The 19,408-nt window shown below is 43.9% G+C and overlaps 1 protein-coding gene across 1 annotated transcript in view; it reads right to left on the bottom strand.

Moving 5' to 3' along the window:
• The window catches only part of LOC141270660 (uncharacterized), a 741,199-nt gene that overhangs the window by 168,626 nt on the left and 553,165 nt on the right, over positions 1-19,408 (bottom strand). The gene's annotated exons all lie outside the window — the stretch shown is intronic.

Below are 19,408 nucleotides of genomic sequence, written 5' to 3'. Positions count from 1 at the left end.
AGAAGCCTCTTTTTTTCCCAGCCGAGACTTGGAGTAACACGGCTGGCCTAGGGGCCGGTCCCCTTCTTGCGGCCTACGATCCCTCTGTCTTCTGACAGATTCGGGGCATACGGGTGCCGTCTTGCACTCGCCGTACCCCTGGGATCCCTTTTACTAGAACGGAGCCTATTCCACTGCTCCCCTCCTGGGCCTCTAGGACTGTGCCCTTCTTGTGGAGCAGAGCTCCTAAAGAGACTCTGCTCCCTGACTGACTGTCCTCACTCACTGATCTGACTCATCTCACTGACTGATCTGCCACCCTAAGATGGCTTCCCTTTATATACAGTACAGACCAAAAGTTTGGACACACCTTCTCATTTAAAGATTTTTCTGTATTTTCTTGACTATGAAAATTGTACATTCACACTGAAGGCATCAAAACTATGAATTAACACATGTGGAATTATATACTTAACCAAAAAGTGTGAAACAACTGAAAATATGTCTTATATTCTAGGTTCTTCAAAGTAACCACCTTTTGCTTTGATGACTGCTTTGCACACTCTTGCCATTCTCTTGATGAGCTTCAAGAGGTAGTCACCGGAAATGGTCTTGCAACAATCTTGAAGGAGTTTCCAGAGATGCTTAGCACTTGTTGGCCCTTTTGCCTTCACTCTGCGTTCCAGCTCACCCCAAACCATCTCAATTGGGTTCAGGTCTGGTGACTGTGGATGCCAGGTCATCTGGCGTAGCACCCCATCACTCTCCTTCTTGGTCAGATAGCCGTTACACAGCCTGGAGGTGTGTTTGGGGTCACTGTCCTATTGAAAAATAAATGATGGTCCAACTAAACGCAAACCGGATGGAATAGCATGCCGCTGCAAGATGCTGTGGTAGCCATGCTGGTTCAGTATGCCTTCAATTTTGAATAAATCTCCAACAGTGTCACCAGCAAAGCACCCCCACACCATCTCACCTCCTCCTCCATGCTTCACGGTGGGAACCAGGCATGTAGAGTCCATCCGTTCACCTTTTCTGGGTCGCACAAAGACACGGTGGTTGGAACCAAAGATCTCAAATTTGGACTCATCAGACCAAAGCACAGATTTCCACTGGTCTAATGTCCATTCCTTGTGTTCTTTAGCCCAAACAAGTCTCTTCTGCTTGTTGCCTGTCCTTAGCAGTGGTTTCCTAGCAGCAACTTTAACAAAGAGGCCTGCTGCACAAAGTTTCCTCTTAACAGTTGTTGTAGAGATGTGTCAGCTGCTAGAACTCTGTGTGGCATTGACCTGGTCTCTAATCTGAGCTGCTGTTAATCTGCGATTTCTGAGGCTGGTGACTCGGATAAACTTATCCTCAGAAGCAGAGGTGACTCTTGGTCTTCCTTTCCTGGGGCGGTCCTCATGTGAGCCAGTTTCTTTGTAGCGCTTGATGGTTTTTGCAACTGCACTTGGGGACACTTTCAAAGTTTGCCCAATTTTTCGGACTGACTGACCTTAATTTCTTAAAGTAATGATGGCCACTCGTTTTTCTTTATTTAGCTGCTTTCTTCTTGCCATAATACAAATTCTAACAGCCTATTCAGTAGGACTATCAGCTGTGTAGCCACCCAACTTCTGCACAACACAACTGATGGTCCCAACCGCATTTATAAGGCAAGTAATCCCACTTATTAAACCTGACAGAGCAAACCTGTGAAGTGAAAACCATTTCCGGTGACTACCTCTTGAAGCTCATCAAGAGAATGCCAAGAGTGTGCAAAGCAGGCATCAAAGCAAAAGGTGGCTACTTTGAAGAACCTAGAATATAAGACATATTTTCAGTTGTTTCACACTTTTTTGTTAAGTATATAATTCCACATGTGTTAATTCATAGTTTTGATGCCTTCAGTGTGAATGTACAATTTTCAAAGTCATGAAAATACAGAAAAATCTTTAAATGAGAAGGTGTGTCCAAACTTTTGGTCTGTACTGTATATAGTCAGTTGTAATATGAGCCAGGCAAGCCTTGAGACAGGGTAATTAGGAGGTCTGAGGTCAGATACCAGGAGGGTTCATAGTACAGAAGGGAGATACAAAAGGTGTGGTCAGGTAACAGTCCGGGGTCCAGTGCAAGGAAGGTACGTGAAAACGAGGGAGTACAACAAACGAGTTCGGGCTCAGATACCTGAAGTCAGAAAGGGAAAATCCAAAAGAGTAGTCACCACAAAATCCTGTGTCATCAGCAAGATCAGAGTCAGACACAGAGCAAGCGTACACACCTACCTAAAATTTTCAACTGACACAGACTACTAGCAACCAGCCAGCTAATACCTTGCAAATGATTAGGGATGAGAGGCGCCTGAGGAAATGTCCGCAGAGTAAACCAGATTGAACAACAGGGCTGTCAATCAAAAGCTTGACAACCCAGCACGCCCCAAGATTATATTGGATAGCTGGACTGTCACTCACAAAACTGACAGTCCAGCACACTCCAGATGCAATAAGACAGCTGAGCTGTCACTCACAGCGTTCCCTGGCCACAGTCAATGTAGAAACCGTGACACCATACATGTATTCCCAAAAGGGTGTAATTTACAAATTGAGGTCAGTTGAGGGTGTTTCTGATATTTTGGTAATTAGGGGCTCTGGAAACGGAATCTGCAAACTATTCTAGGAAAATCTTCACTCTAAAAGTCAAATAGCGCTCCTTCCCTCCCGAGCTCTGCATTGGGCCCAAACAGTACTGTACAGCTACAAATGGAGTATTGTCACATTCACGAGAAATTGTGCTACAACTTATGGGGCAATTTTTACCTATTTCCCCTTGTAAAAAGGTATAATCTGAGGCTGAAACAACATTTCAGTGGTAAAAATGTAATTATTTTTTCTTCATTGCCAAATGATATAAACTTTTGGGAACCACCTATGGTGTTAATATGCTCACTGCACACCTAGATGATTTCATTAAGTCACTTATGAGGGTTCTGCTGTCCTCCACCTCAGAGGCACTGCCAATGTGACATGGTACCCGCAACCCATTCCAGCTAAATCTGCACTCCAATGTTGGGCATCTTCCCTTCTGAGCTTTGCATTGTGTCTGAAAAGTAGTTTCTGACCACTTATGGCATATTAGCTTACATATTAGCGTACAATAAAAATTGTACTCTAAAAGTCAAATGGTGCTCCTTATCCCTCGAGCCCTGCTGTGCGCCCAAACAAGAGTTTCTGACCACATATGGGGTATTCCTGCTCTCAGGAGAAATTGCACAACAAATTTTGTGGTCCATTTTCTCCTCTTAGCCTTGTGAAAATTAAAAATGTGGGCCTTCTGCAACATTTTCATTGAAAAACGTAGTATTTAATTTTCACATCCCTGATGTACAATACAAAGTTATATTGTGGTACCGTGTTAGCCAGAAAAATCGATGTAAATACTTTTATGCCTAAAAATGACAAAAGTATTCTCGGAGTGATACCTTTATTGGCTAACCAGAAAAAAATATATATATGCAAGCTTTCAGAGCACAGAGGCTCCTTCGTCAGGCAAGATTACAAGAAGGAGCCTCTGTGCTCTGAAAGCTTGAATATATATATATTTTTTCTGGTTAGCCAATAAAGGTATCACCCCAAGAATACTTTTGTCATTTTTGGGCATAAAAGTATTTGCATCGATTTTTTTTGGCCCAAAATTCTTTTGCAGGACGAGTTGTACTTGTCAACGCCATCACTGGTTTTACCATATCGTGTACTGGAAAATGGGGAAAAAAATTCCAAGTGCAGTGAAACTGCAAAAAAAAATGCGATTCCACAGCTGTTGTTTTTTTTACCACGTTCACTGAATGCTAAAACTGACCTGCCATTATTATTCTTCAGGTCATTACGAGTTCGTAGACACCAAACATATATAGGTTCTTTTTTATTTAAGTGGTGAAAAAAAATCCAAAGTTTGCTTAAAGAAAAAGGCGCCATCTTCCGAGACCCGTAGCGTCTCCATTTTTCGGGATCTGGGGCCGGGTGAGGGCTTATTTTTTGCATGTCGAGCTGATGTTTTTTATTGATACCATTTTGGGGCAGATGTGATGTTTTTATCGCTCGTTATTGCATTTTATTGCAATGTTGCAACGACCAAGAATTTTTTTCTCATTTACCGATCGGATTAATCCTTCTTTATTTTGATAGATCGGGCGATTCTGAACACTACGATACCAAATAAGTGTATGTGGTTTTTTTTTTAATTATTTTATTTTGAATGAGGCAAAAGGGGGGTGATTTAAACTTTTATATTTTTTAATTTTTTTTATATTTTTTAAAAACATTTTTTTTACACTATCTGCATGTTTCTATAGTCTCCATAGGAGACTATAGAAGCTGCAGTTTTCTGATTGCTTCAACTGCATACAGGCGACGAGCAGATCGCCTGTATGCAGTAGAAATGCTCACTTGCTATGAGTGCCGACCACTGGGTGGCGCTCTTAGCAAGCGAGACATGACAACCACAGGCGTTGTCATGCCAACCCATCGGTGACCCGCGATCATGTGACGGGGTCACCGATGGGCGGGGCTAATGTCACACTTCTGGCGCGGCGCAGTTAAAGAGATTGACAGCGGCATTTAAATGGTTAACAGCCGCGGGTGGATCACGATTCCACCTGCGGCTGCTGCGGGCACATGTCAGCTGTAAGAAACAGCTGACGTGCCCGGTTCAGCGTGGGCTCACCGCCGGAGCCCGTGCTGAACTGGGGGGTGATGGCCTAGTGCGTAAAAATATGCCCTAGGCTATTAAGAGGTTAATAAAAAATAGGATTTGTAAATTTCATTTAAAAGAATGAAAAATTGCTGCTAAATTTTAACCCTTCTAACATCATAACCAAATAAAAGTTTGAAATATGATTCTGACATTAAAGGAAAGGTGCTATAAAAATAAAAAATAAAAATTTAACAATTGAAAAAACGTAAAGTACTAAAGTTTTATTTATTTATTTTTTTAAAAATATAATCATTTGTTTTCAATGGAGAAAAACATTAAAAATAATTTTAAAAGGTTTCATATTTTCCACTTTTAAACACTAGGGGGAGCAGCTGCTGAAATTTGCCATGAAAACCCAGTGTACAACTAGTTCACCTTACGACTGCAGTAAATGTGGGCGGAGTCTGCTCACATGTGTGTGACATCACTCTTCGCCTCCCCTTTTGGGTGTTTGCAACAGGATGAAGTTTAGGATCACAGTGCAGACAAGTAGACATTGCCACCGAGGATGGCTGGCAGCTCAGATTCTGTTAGTTGGTACTGTTCGCCGTATCAAGCTCTGGAGTTACATGTGTTGCGATTAGATTCGTTTAGAGTAACACTCACTGGAATTAGATGCAGGGCTCAGTGTAGTGTATCACATGATGGCATTAGGTATAGGACTTCTATGGGAGCAGTGGTGTTAAGTGTGACCCCGATCCGTCCACTACATTACTGGACCAGTAGAAGTGGACGGAGCGGTGTCACACATTACACTACTACTCCCTTAGAAATGTGTCACCCCTGTCTAATACTATGAGAACAGTTGTGCATTGTAATGCACATGAGATACATGGCTCCAGGGGAAGGGGGTATCATCGTGATAGGCATTAAATACACAGCTCCAGGGGAGTACATAGGAATCATGGGGCCTCATAGCAGAAGTTCTAATTGCTCCCCAAAAAATAAATAAATCAATGGAAAAAAAATTATATCCAGTGGTGTCACAGAAGAACATATCTCATAATGTTGCAGCCCTTAAAAAGTAATTTTCATCCTATTGAACCCCCTAGATTCACCATATAGTACCTTCCATATAGTACAATGGGACCCACATAGTGCACCATACAATATAATTACTCCACATAGTCCTCCATACAGTAAAATGTGGCCACATAGGGTTAAATACAGTATAATGGCACCACATAATGTTCAATACAGTGTAATGGCCCCACATAGTGCTCATTACAGTGTAATGGCCCCACATAGTGCTCAGTACAGTAGAATGGCCCCACATAGTCCTCCATACAATGTAATGTAGGGGAGGAGTCCTGAGGAGATAATTTGCATATTCCCACTGCATTTTGGGGTAAGTGAAGAGTCTCCGCGAGCTCAAAGAACACTGGATTTTGGCTGTTGGAGCTGAAAAGAGGACCTCGGTAAACCAGGGGAGGAGTTGTGAGGAGATAATTTACATATTCCCACTGCATTTTGGGGTAAGTGAAGAGTCTCCGCAAGCTCAAAGAACACTGGATTTTGGCTGTTGGAGCTGAAAAGAGGACCTCGGTAAACCAGGGGAGGAGTCCTGAGGAGAAAATTTGCATATTCCCACTGCATTTTGGGGTAAGTGAAGAGTCTCCGCAAGCTCAAAGAACACTGGATTTTGGCTGTTGGAGCTGAAAAGAGGACCTCGGTAAACCAGGGGAGGAGTCCTGAGGAGATAATTTGCATATTCCCACTGCATTTTGGGGTAAGTGAAGAGTCTCTGCAAGCTCAAAGAACACTGGATTTTGTCTGTTGGAGCTGAAAAGAGGACATCGGTAAACCAGGGGAGGAGTCCTGAGGAGATAATTTGCATATTCCCACTGCATTTTGGGGTAAGTGAAGAGTCTCCGCAAGCTCAAAGAACACTGGATTTTGGCTGTTGGAGCTGAAAAGAGGACATCGGTAAACCAGGGGAGGAGTCCTGAGGAGATAATTTGCATATTCCCACTGCATTTTGGGGTAAGTGAAGAGTCTCCGCAAGCTCAAAGAACACTGGATTTTGGCTGTTGGAGCTGAAAAGAGGACATCGGTAAACCAGGGGAGGAGTCCTGAGGAGATAATTTGCATATTCCCACTGCATTTTGGGGTAAGTGAAGAGTCTCCGCAAGCTCAAAGAACACTGGATTTTGGCTGTTGGAGCTGAAAAGAGGACATCGATAAACCAGGGGAGGAGTCCTGAGGAGATAATTTGCATATTCCCACTGCATTTTGGGGTAAGTGAAGAGTCTCCGCGAGCTCAAAGAACACTGGATTTTGGCTGTTGGAGCTGAAAAGAGGACCTCGGTAAACCAGGGGAGGAGTCCTGAGGAGATAATGTGCATATTCCCACTGCATTTTGGGGTAAGTGAAGAGTCTCTGCAAGCTCAAAGAACACTGGATTTTGGCTGTTGGAGCTGAAAAGAGGACCTCAGTAAACCAGGGGAGGAGTCCTGAGGAGATAATTTGCATATTCCCACTGCATTTTGAGGTAAGTGAAGAGTCTCCGCGAGCTCAAAGAACACTGGATTTTGGCTGTTGGAGCTGAAAAGAGGACCTCGGTAAACCAGGGGAGGAGTCCTGAGGAGATAATGTGCATATTCCCACTGCATTTTGGGGTAAGTGAAGAGTCTCTGCAAGCTCAAAGAACACTGGATTTTGGCTGTTGGAGCTGAAAAGAGGACCTCAGTAAACCAGGGGAGGAGTCCTGAGGAGATAATTTGCATATTCCCACTGCATTTTGAGGTAAGTGAAGAGTCTCCGCAAGCTCAAAGAACACTGGATTTTGGCTGTTGGAGCTGAAAAGAGGACATCGGTAAACCAGGGGAGGAGTCCTGAGGAGATAATTTGCATATTCCCACTGCATTTTGGGGTAAGTGAAGAGTCTCCGCAAGCTCAAAGAACACTGGATTTTGGCTGTTGGAGCTGAAAAGAGGACATTGGTAAACCAGGGGAGGAGTCCTGAGGAGATAATTTGCATATTCCCACTGCATTTTGGGGTAAGTGAAGAGTCTCCGCAAGCTCAAAGAACACTGGATTTTGGCTGTTGGAGCTGAAAAGAGGACATCGGTAAACCAGGGGAGGAGTCCTGAGGAGATAATTTGCATATTCCCACTGCATTTTGTGGTAAGTGAAGAGTCTCCGCAAGCTCAAAGAACACTGGATTTTGGCTGTTGGAGCTGAAAAGAGGACATCGGTAAACCAGGGGAGGAGTCCTGAGGAGATAATTTGCATATTCCCACTGCATTTTGGGGTAAGTGAAGAGTCTCCGCAAGCTCAAAGAACACTGGATTTTGTCTGTTGGAGCTGAAAAGAGGACATCGGTAAACCAGGGGAGGAGTCCTGAGGAGATAATTTGCATATTCCCACTGCATTTTGGGGTAAGTGAAGAGTCTCCGCGAGCTCAAAGAACACTGGATTTTGGCTGTTGGAGCTGAAAAGAGGACATCGGTAAACCGCGCGCGCATTTTGAAGCTTTTTTTTTAAGCTTTTTTCACTGTTTTCAGAACATTAACAATAAGAACATGGAAGAGTCCAGGAGCCATTTGGTGAGCTGCATATCCTGCTACATGTTCCCACAGACTTGCCAGTGGAAAAGCCAAACTTCACATGCCAGAAATGCAAGCTTGTGTCCCTGTTGGAGGAAAAGTTGCGAAATCTAGAAGAGAGGTTAACTACCTTGAAAATCATTAAGGAAGGTGAAGAGTTCTTAGACAGAGCAGAATTATCTCTTCATGATTCAGAAAGAGAAGAAATTCGAACTGCACCTGACGAAACAGAGGAATGGAAGCATGTGACCCACAGAAGCAGGAGGATCGAGAGGCAGTCAGCACCCATGCTGCTCAGGAACCAGTACCAGGCTCTCACGCAGGAGAACCATGAAGAAATACAGCAAAATAAGACTTTGCCAGCAATGAATAACCTTGTAAGCCCTCAGAATCCTCCTGGATGGAGAAACAAGAATGTTGTGAAGAAAAAACGGAGAGTGGTGGTCATGGGGGATTCCCTGTTAAGAGGAACAGAGGCCGCTATCTGCAGACCAGACATAACCTCAAGAGAAATGTGCTGTCTTCCAGGAGCAAAAATTAAAGATGTGTCTGACAGGATATCAAGACTCTTCAGACCTACAGATCACTACCCATTCCTGCTAATACATGTGGGGACAAATGACACCGCAAGAAAGGACCTGGAAACCATCTGCAGTGACTTTGAAGACTTAGGCAAGAAAGTGAAAGAATTGGGAGCGCAGGTGGTCTTCTCATCCATCCTCCCAGTGGATGGCCATGGAACAATGAGGTGGAATAAGATTCTACAGGTGAACAACTGGCTACGTCGATGGTGCCGTCAACAAGGATTTGGATTTCTGGATCACGGAATGAATTACCTATACGATGGACTACTTGCTAGAGATGGGGTGCACCTTACGAAGACTGGAAAACATGTATTTGGAAGTCGCCTTGCTACACTCATCAGAAGAGCTTTAAACTAGAACAATGTGGGAAGGGAAGCAAAAGGCCAGAAAAAGCCATACAGCTGACAAATACTATTGAGATCTCTGCTACTGGAAGTGGAAAGGAAGAACAAAGACAAAACAATTTAAATAATAAAAATATGGGAGGAAGAGAAACCAATCACAAACTAAAATGTTTTTATACAAATGCACAAAGCATGGGCAACAAACAAGGAGAATTGGAACTACTAATGCAGGAAAAGGAATATGATGTCATTGGAATCACTGAAACTTGGTGGGACGATACACATGATTGGAATAAAAGGCTAAAAGGATACAACTTATTTGCAAGAAACAGACTTGATAAACGAGGAGGAGTTGTTGCATTGTATGTTAGAAAAGCGTATATCTGCACAGAGATTGAAGCTTCAGAGACTGGGAGTTCTGTGGAAACTGTTTGGGTAAGAATACAAGGAGAGAACAACGGAAAGGACTCCATTGTAGGCATTTACTACAGGCCACCTGGGCAAGCTGAAGATATGGATGAACTCTTTATGTATCAAATGACCAAGTTCTCCAAAAAATATGACGTAGTGGTCATGGGAGATTTCAACTATCCAGACATTTGTTGGGAATCTCTCTCAAGTAAAACTAACAGGTCAAGAAAATTCTTATCCTCTCTTGCTGACAACTTTATCTTCCAATAGGTAGGGGAGAAAACAAGGGGATCTGCTACTTTGGATCTAATCCTTATAAACAGGGAGGAAATGGTTGAGAAGGTAAAGGTGGCTGGGACCCTAGGAGGCAGCGATCATGCTATTATAGAATTTTGGATAACTAGAGGAGGAAGACATGTGAAGACTCAAACTTCAAGGTTAGATTTTAGAAAGGCAGATTTTAAGAGACTCAGAAAGAGAATAGGAGGGATCCAATGGCTGGATGTCCTTAAGGACAAAAATGTCCAGGAAGGATGGGAAATTTTTAAAAATGAGATTCTCAAAGCACAATCGTTAACAATCCCGAAAAGTAGGAAGAATGGGAAGCATTTAAGGAAACCAGGATGGATGAACACAGAACTTAAACACATGCTAAAAAGAAAGAAAGAAATGTTTATTAAATGGAAAGAGGGAGGCATATCTAAAGAAGATTATAATGCAGTCTGCAGATCCTGCAGGGCACGTATCAGGTTAGCTAAAGCTGACAATGAATTAAGGCTTGCAAGAGATGTCAAAAGCAATAAAAAAGGATTTTGGGGGTATGTCAAAAGTAAAAGAAAAGTCAAAGATGCTATAGGATTTTTACAGGATGAAAATGGAGAAATGGTAAGAGAGGATGTTGAGAAGGCCGAACTTTTTAATTCCTATTTTGCATCTGTTTTCTCTCAGAAAGAAAATGTAACATCAACTGATCTTCACTGTCCTTTTAAAGGAATAGAGGAATCAAAGTTATCTGTAAACAGAAAGATTGTGAGGGAATATTTAGCTAACATAAATGAGTTCAAGTCTCCAGGTCCAGATGAATTACACCCCAGAGTACTGAAGGAGATCGTAGAAGAAATTTTAGAACCACTCTCCATAATCTTTGAAAATTCTTGGAGAACAGGAGAAGTCCCAGAAGACTGGAGAAGAGCAAATGTTGTTCCTATCTTCAAAAAGGGGAAGAAGGTGGACCCAGGGAACTATAGGCCGGTGAGTCTGACTTCTATACCAGGAAAGATCTTTGAACAAATTATTAAACAACATGTATGTAAGAACATGGATAAGAATGAAGTGATTAACCAGAGTCAGCATGGGTTTGTAACTAACAAGTCATGTCAGACTAACTTAATTTCCTTCTATGACAGAATCACTGACTGGGTGGATCAGGGAAATGCTGTAGATATAGTATATCTTGACTTCAGCAAAGCATTTGACAAAGTATCTCACACCATCCTTATTGAAAAAATGACCAAGTATGCAATGGACCAGGCAACTGTTAGGTGGATTCATAACTGGCTTAGTGATCGGACTCAAAGGGTGGTTGTAAATGGCTTCACATCCAGCTGGATGAATGTCTCAAGTGGGGTACCACAGGGCTCCGTCCTGGGACCTGTATTGTTCAACATCTTTATCAATGATTTAGATGAAGGAATTGAGGGTAAACTGATTAAATTTGCTGATGACACAAAGCTAGGAGGGATAGCTAATACTAGAGAAGAGAGAGAGAGGATTCAAAAAGACCTAAATAAACTGGAGCAGTGGGCAGCAACCAACAGAATGGTTTTTAACAGGGAAAAATGCAAAGTACTACATATGGGCAATAAAAATGAAAAAAGCATATACAGAATGGGAGGAATAGAGCTAAGCAACAGTACATGTGAAAAAGACTTAGGTATACTAATAGATCATAGACTGAACATGAGTCAACAGTGTGATGCAGCAGCAAAAAAGGCAAATACAATTCTAGGATGTATTAACAGAAGCATACAGTCTAGATCACGTGAAGTCATTATCGGTCTTTACTCCTCTTTGGTCATACCTCATCTGGATTACTGTGTACAGTTTTGGGCACCACATTTTAAAAAAGACATAGACAAACTGGAGCAAGTTCAGAGAAGAGCGACCAGAATGGTTACTGGTCTGCAAACCATGTCCTATGAGGAACGGTTGCAGGATTTGGGAATGTTTAGCTTGCAAAAAAGAAGACTGAGAGGAGACTTAATAGCTGTCTACAAATATGTCAAGGGCTGTCACATTGTAGAAGGATCATCTTTATTCTCATTTGCACAAGGAAAGACTAGAAGCAATGGGATGAAACTAAATGGGAGGAGACACAGATTAGATATTAGAAAAAACTTTTTGACAGTTAGGGTGATTAATGAGTGGAACAGGCTGCCACGAGAGGTGGTGAGTTCCCCTTCAATGGACGTCTTCAAACAGAGGCTGGACAGACATCTGTCTGAGATGATCTAGTGAATCCTGCTTTGAGCAGGGGGTTGGACCAGATGACCCAGGAGGTCCCTTCCAACTCTACCATTCTATGATTCTATGATTAATGTGCCCCAGATAGGGCTCAATACAGTAGAATGGCCCCACATAGTGCTCAGTACAGTAGAATGGCCAAAATAGTCCTCCAGACAGTATAATGTGCCATAAACAGGGCTCAATATAGTATAATGGCCCCACATGGTGCTCATTACAGTGTAATGGCCACACATAGAGCTCAGTACAGTATAATGGCCCCACATAGCGCTCATTATAGTGTAATAGCCACACATAGAGCTCAGTACAGTATAATGGCCCCACATAGTGCTCATTACAGTGTAATAGCCACACATAGAGCTCAGTACAGTATAATGGCCCCACATAGTGCTCATTACAGTGTAATGGCCACACATAGAGCTCAGTACAGTGTAATGGCCACACATAGAGCTCAGTACAGTGTAATGGCCACACATAGAGCTCAGTACAGTGTAATGGCCACACATAGAGCTCAGTACAGTATAATGGCCCTACATAGATCTCATTACAGTGTAATGGCCACACATAGAGCTCAGTACAGTATAATGGCCCCACATAGTACTCATTACAGTGTAATGGCCACACATAGAGCTCAGTACAGTATAATGGCCCCACATAGTGCTCATTACAGTGTAATGGCCACACATAGAGCTCAGTACAGTATAATGGCCTCACATAGTTCTCATTACAGTGTAATGGCCACACATAGAGCTCAGTACAGTATAATGGCCCCACATAGAACTCAGTACAGTATAATTGCCACACATAGAGCTTAGTACAGTATAATGGCCCCACATAGCGCTCATTACACTGTAATGGCCACACATAGAGCTCAGTACAGTATAATGGCCCCACATAGCGCTCAGTACAGTTTAATGGCCACACATAGAGCTCAGTACAGTATAATGGCCCCACATAGCGCTCATTACAGTGTAATGGCCACACATAGAGCTCAGTACAGTATAATGGCCCCACATAGCGCTCAGTACAGTATAATGGCCCCACATAGCGCTCAGTACAGTATAATGGCCCCACACAGAGCTCAGTACAGTATAAAGGCCCCACATAGTGCTCATTACAGTGTAATGGCCACACATAGAGCTCAGTACAGTATAATGGACCCACATAGAGCTCAGTACAGTATAATGGCCCCACATAGCGCTCATTACAGTGTAATGGCCACACATAGAGCTCAGTACAGTATAATGGCCCCACATAGTTCTCATTACAGTATAATGGCCACACATAGAGCTCAGTACAGTATAATGGCCCCACATAGAGCTCAGTACAGTATAATGGCCCCACATAGTTCTCATTACAGTATAATGGCCACACATAGAGCTCAGTACAGTATAATGGCCACACATAGAGCTCATTACAGTGTAATGGCCCCACATAGAGCTCATTACAGTGTAATGGCCCCACATAGAGCTCATTACAGTGTAATGGCCCCACATAGAGCTCAGTACAGTATAAAGGCCCCACATAGTGCTCATTACAGTGTAATGGCCACACATAGAGCTCAGTACAGTATAATGGACCCACATAGAGCTCAGTACAGTATAATGGCCCCACATAGCGCTCATTACAGTGTAATGGCCCCACATAGAGCTCAGTACAGTATAATGGCCCCACATAGCACTCATTACAGTGTAATGGCCCCACATAGAGCTCAGTACAGTATAATGGCCCCACATAGCACTCATTACAGTGTAATGGCCCCACATAGAGCTCAGTACAGTATAATGGCCCCACATAGCGCTCATTACAGTGTAATGGCCCCACATAGAGCTCAGTACAGTATAATGGCCCCACATAGTGCTCATTACAATGTAATGGCCACACATAGAGCTCAGTACAGTATAATGGCCCCACATAGAGCTCAGTACAGTATAATGGCCCCACATAGCGCTCATTACAGTGTAATGGCCACACATAGAGCTCAGTACAGTATAATGGCCCCACATAGTTCTCATTACAGTATAATGGCCACACATAGAGCTCAGTACAGTATAATGGCCCCACATAGAGCTCAGTACAGTATAATGGCCCCACATAGTTCTCATTACAGTATAATGGCCACACATAGAGCTCAGTACAGTATAATGGCCACACATAGAGCTCATTACAGTGTAATGGCCCCACATAGAGCTCATTACAGTGTAATGGCCCCACATAGAGCTCAGTACAGTATAATGGCCCCACATAGTTCTCATTACAGTGTAATGGCCCCACATAGAGCTCAGTACAGTATAATGGCCCCACATAGTTCTCATTACAGTGTAATAGCCACACATAGAGCTCAGTACAGTATAATGGCCCCACATAGAGCTCAGTACAGTATAATGGCCCCACATAGCGCTCATTACAGTGTAATGGCCACACATACAGCTCAGTACAGTATAATGGCCCCACATAGTTCTCATTACAGTATAATGGCCACACATAGAGCTCAGTACAGTATAATGGCCCCACATAGAGCTCAGTACAGTATAATGGCCCCACATAGTTCTCATTACAGTATAATGGCCACACATAGAGCTCATTACAGTGTAATGGCCCCACATAGAGCTCAGTACAGTATAATGGCCCCACATAGTTCTCATTACAGTGTAATAGCCACACATAGAGCTCAGTACAGTATAAAGGCCCCACATAGTGCTCATTACAGTAGAATGGCCACACATAGAGCTCAGTACAGTATAATGGCCCCATATAGTTCTCATTACAGTGTAATGGCCACACATAGAGCTCAGTACAGTATAATGGCCCTACATAGATCTCATTACAGCGTAATGGCCACACATAGAGCTCAGTACAGTATAAAGGCCCCACATAGTGCTCATTACAGTAGAATGGCCACACATTGAGCTCAGTACAGTATAATGGCCCCATATAGTTCTCATTACAGTGTAATGGCCACACATAGAGCTCAGTACAGTATAATGGCCCTACATAGATCTCATTACAGCGTAATGGCCACACATAGAGCTCAGTACAGTATAATGGCCCCACATAGTGCTCATTACAGTGTAATGGCCACACATAGAGCTCAGTACAGTATAATGGCCCTACATAGAGCTCAGTACAGTATAATGGCCCCATATAGTGCTCATTACAGTGTAATGGCCACACATAGAGCTCAGTACAGTATAATGGCCCCACATAGTGCTCATTACAGTAGAATGGCCACACATAGAGCTCAGTACAGTATAATGGCCCCACATAGTGCTCATTACAGTGTAATGGCCACACATAGAGCTCAGTACAGTATAATGGCCCCACATAGTTCTCATTACAGTATAATGGCCACACATAGAGCTCAGTACAGTATAATGGCCCCACATAGAGCTCAGTACAGTATAATGGCCCCACATAGTTCTCATTACAGTATAATGGCCACACATAGAGCTCAGTACAGTATAATGGCCACACATAGAGCTCATTACAGTGTAATGGCCCCACATAGAGCTCATTACAGTGTAATGGCCCCACATAGAGCTCAGTACAGTATAATGGCCCCACATAGTTCTCATTACAGTGTAATAGCCACACATAGAGCTCAGTACAGTATAATGGCCCCACATAGTTCTCATTACAGTGTAATGGCCCCACATAGAGCTCAGTACAGTATAATGGCCCCACATAGTTCTCATTACAATGTAATGGCCACACATAGAGCTCAGTACAGTATAATGGCCCCACATAGAGCTCAGTACAGTATAATGGCCCCACATAGCGCTCATTACAGTGTAATGGCCACACATACAGCTCAGTACAGTATAATGGCCCCACATAGTTCTCATTACAGCATAATGGCCACACATAGAGCTCAGTACAGTATAATGGCCCCACATAGAGCTCAGTACAGTATAATGGCCCCACATAGTTCTCATTACAGTATAATGGCCACACATAGAGCTCATTACAGTGTAATGGCCCCACATAGAGCTCAGTACAGTATAATGGCCCCACATAGTTCTCATTACAGTGTAATAGCCACACATAGAGCTCAGTACAGTATAATGGCCCCACATAGTTCTCATTACAGTGTAATGGCCACACATAGAGCTCAGTACAGTATAAAGGCCCCACATAGTGCTCATTACAGTAGAATGGCCACACATTGAGCTCAGTACAGTATAATGGCCCCATATAGTTCTCATTACAGTGTAATGGCCACACATAGAGCTCAGTACAGTATAATGGCCCTACATAGATCTCATTACAGCGTAATGGCCACACATAGAGCTCAGTACAGTATAATGGCCCCACATAGTGCTCATTACAGTGTAATGGCCACACATAGAGCTCAGTACAGTATAATGGCCCTACATAGAGCTCAGTACAGTATAATGGCCCCATATAGTGCTCATTACAGTGTAATGGCCACACATAGAGCTCAGTACAGTATAATGCCCCCACATAGTGCTCATTACAGTAGAATGGCCACACATAGAGCTCAGTACAGTATAATGGCCCCACATAGTGCTCATTACAGTGTAATGGCCACACATAGAGCTCAGTACAGTATAATGGCCCCACATAGTGCTAATTACAGTAGAATGGCCTCACATAGAGCTCAGTACAGTATAATGGCCCCACATAGCGCTCATTACAGTATAATGGCCCCACATAGTTCTCATTACAGTGTAATGGCCACACATAGAGCTCAGTACAGTATAATGGCCCCACATAGTTCTCATTACAGTGTAATGGCCACACATAGAGCTCAGTACAGTATAATGGCCCCACATAGTGCTCATTACATTAGAATGGCCACACCTACAGCTCAGTACAGTATAATGGCCCCACATAGAGCTCAGTACAGTATAATACACTCCAATGCCACTTGGAAGAGACGTGGAGGTCAGAGGGCCTCCTGAAAACAATGTTCCCATTATTAGGAAGTGGGTCTCCCATAGCATTGGCCTATGCAGTGAATGCAAGGGCTGCCAAAAATTGGGAGGCACTCCAATGCCCCTTGGAAGAAACGTAGAGGGCCTCATGAAAAAATGTTCCCATTATTAGGAAGTGTGTCTCCCATAGTGTTGGCCTATGCAGTGAATGCAGGGGCTGCCAAAAATTGGGAGGCACTCCAATGCACCTTGGAAGAGACGTAGAGGGCCTCATAAAAATTTTTTCCCATTTGAAATGAGTGGGTCTCCTATACTTGTAATGCCCATGCTCGAAATGTATGGGCTGACAAACATTTACCCCTGGGGGGTATACATGAACATACTGTATAAAAAATTTTTTTTAACAGACATCATAAACACCCTTTAAAAAAATGATGTGGGTGTTGCATCACGGACCATGGTCACCCTGGTGATATGGTGGTTGAGGATGAGGAGAAAGAGGAGGATTAGAGCAAATAGCCAAAATCAGGAAGCGAATACCCATGTGTGGGTGTGAAAAGGTACATGGGAATACACCTCCCAAAAAAGACACTGGATTTGAGTTTATGTTACACTGCTATCATTCGGTGGTGTTGAGAAGTCTGGCCCAATTCAGCCCTTGTTCATTTTTATAAGAGTCAGCCTGTCAGCATTTTCAGTTGACAGACGGATGCGCTTATCAGTTATAATTCCACAAGCGGCACTAAAAACCCGCTCTGATAAAACGCTAGTGGCAGGGCAGGCTAGGATCTCCAAAGCGTAGAGAGCCAGTTCATTCCACATGTCCAGCTTGGATACCCAAAAATTATAAGGCACAGAGGAATCACGGAGGACATTGGTACGGTCGGCAAGGTACTCACTCAGCATCTTCCCAAACTTTGCACTCCTTGTGAGAGTACCCTGCGCCTCAGGGCCTGTGCGATGGGAGGGGCTGAGAAAATTCTCCCAGAACTTTGACAGTGTTCCCCTGCCTCTGCTGGATTGGAGTTGTGTCTCTCTCACCTGTAGTCCTTGGTTGTCCAACGAACTGTGACCGTTGCCGCCAGCGTTTTCAGATGGGAATTTTTTTTAATATTTCCGCAACAAGGGCCTTCTGGTACTGCCCCATTTTTGTAGACCTGTCCGCCACAGGAATAAGAGATAGAAAGTTCTCCTTGTAGCGTGGGTCTAGAAGTATCACCAACCAGTAATGACTTTCACCCAAAATTTTGAGAACGCGAGGGTCATGGGAAAGGCAGCGTAACATAAACTCAGCCATGCGTGCCAGACTGCTAACAGGCAAGACTTCTGTGTCCTCACCAAGAGGATGACAGACCATGCTCTCCTCCTCCTCCTCTCTGTCCTCAGGTCATCCACGCTGAACAGACCTTATGACAGTTGTGCAGGTAGTACCGTCTATAGCGCATGAAACTAGCTCCTGTTCTTCCTCCTCCTCTTCCTCATTGTCACCCGATCCACGTTGAGATGAGATGAGGCTGAGCTGTGTGTAATCACCCTGTATTGTTCCTTGCTCCATCTCATCATTCTCCGCCTGCAATGCATCCTCTTTGATTGTGAGCAGAGAGCGTTTCAGAAGACAGAGAAGCGGGATGGTGACGCTAATTATGGCGTCATCGCCGCTCACCATCTTGGTGGAGTCCTCAAAGTTTTGGAGGATGGTACATATGTCTGACATTCATGTCCACTCCTGAGGTCTTATGTGTGGAGTCTGAACTGACTACCGATGGCCTTGTTGATGCTGGTACTCAACAACTGCCCTCTTCTGCTCACAAATCCTTCCCAACATCTGCAGTGTAGAGTTCCAAGCGTGGGGACATCACACACCAGTCTGTGAGCCGGAAGCTGCAAACGCTGCTGAAACACGGCAAGGGCGGCGGAAGCTGTAGGTGACTTTCTAAAATGGGCACACAGGCAGCGTACTTTAACAAGCAGATCTGGCAGCTCCCGGTAGGATTTGAGAAACTGCTGAACCACGAGGTTAAGCACATGGGCCAGGCATGGTACGTGTGTGAGCTCGCCTCACCTCAGAGCCGCCACCAGGTTCCGGCCATTGTCACACATGACCATGCCTGGCTGTACATTCAGCAGTGTGAGCCACAGATCTGCCTGCTCTTTCAGTGCTGTCCAGAACTCTTAGCTTCAGCACAGCCTGTTGCCGCTTGGCCGAGGCAGTGCTGCAGTGCTTCTAGCTTGTGACTGATGTGGTCACTTCGGAGATGGAGGCTGAAGAGGAGGAGGAAGCTGAGGTGCAGGAGCTGTAGACTGTGGGGGCAACCTGATTGACCTAGGGCCCGCAATCCTTGGCGTCGGAAGGACGTGTTCCGTCCCAAGGTCCGACTGGGTCCCGGCTTCCA

This window comes from Phyllobates terribilis, unplaced genomic scaffold, assembly GCF_046119375.1.
Source record: "Phyllobates terribilis strain yellow unplaced genomic scaffold, ASM4611937v1 Scaffold_5__5_contigs__length_657084704, whole genome shotgun sequence".
In the NCBI taxonomy this organism is placed as follows: Eukaryota; Metazoa; Chordata; class Amphibia; order Anura; family Dendrobatidae; genus Phyllobates; species Phyllobates terribilis.
The sequence above is the reverse complement of the archived record's forward strand: the minus strand, read 5'-3'. Positions and strand labels throughout refer to the sequence as shown.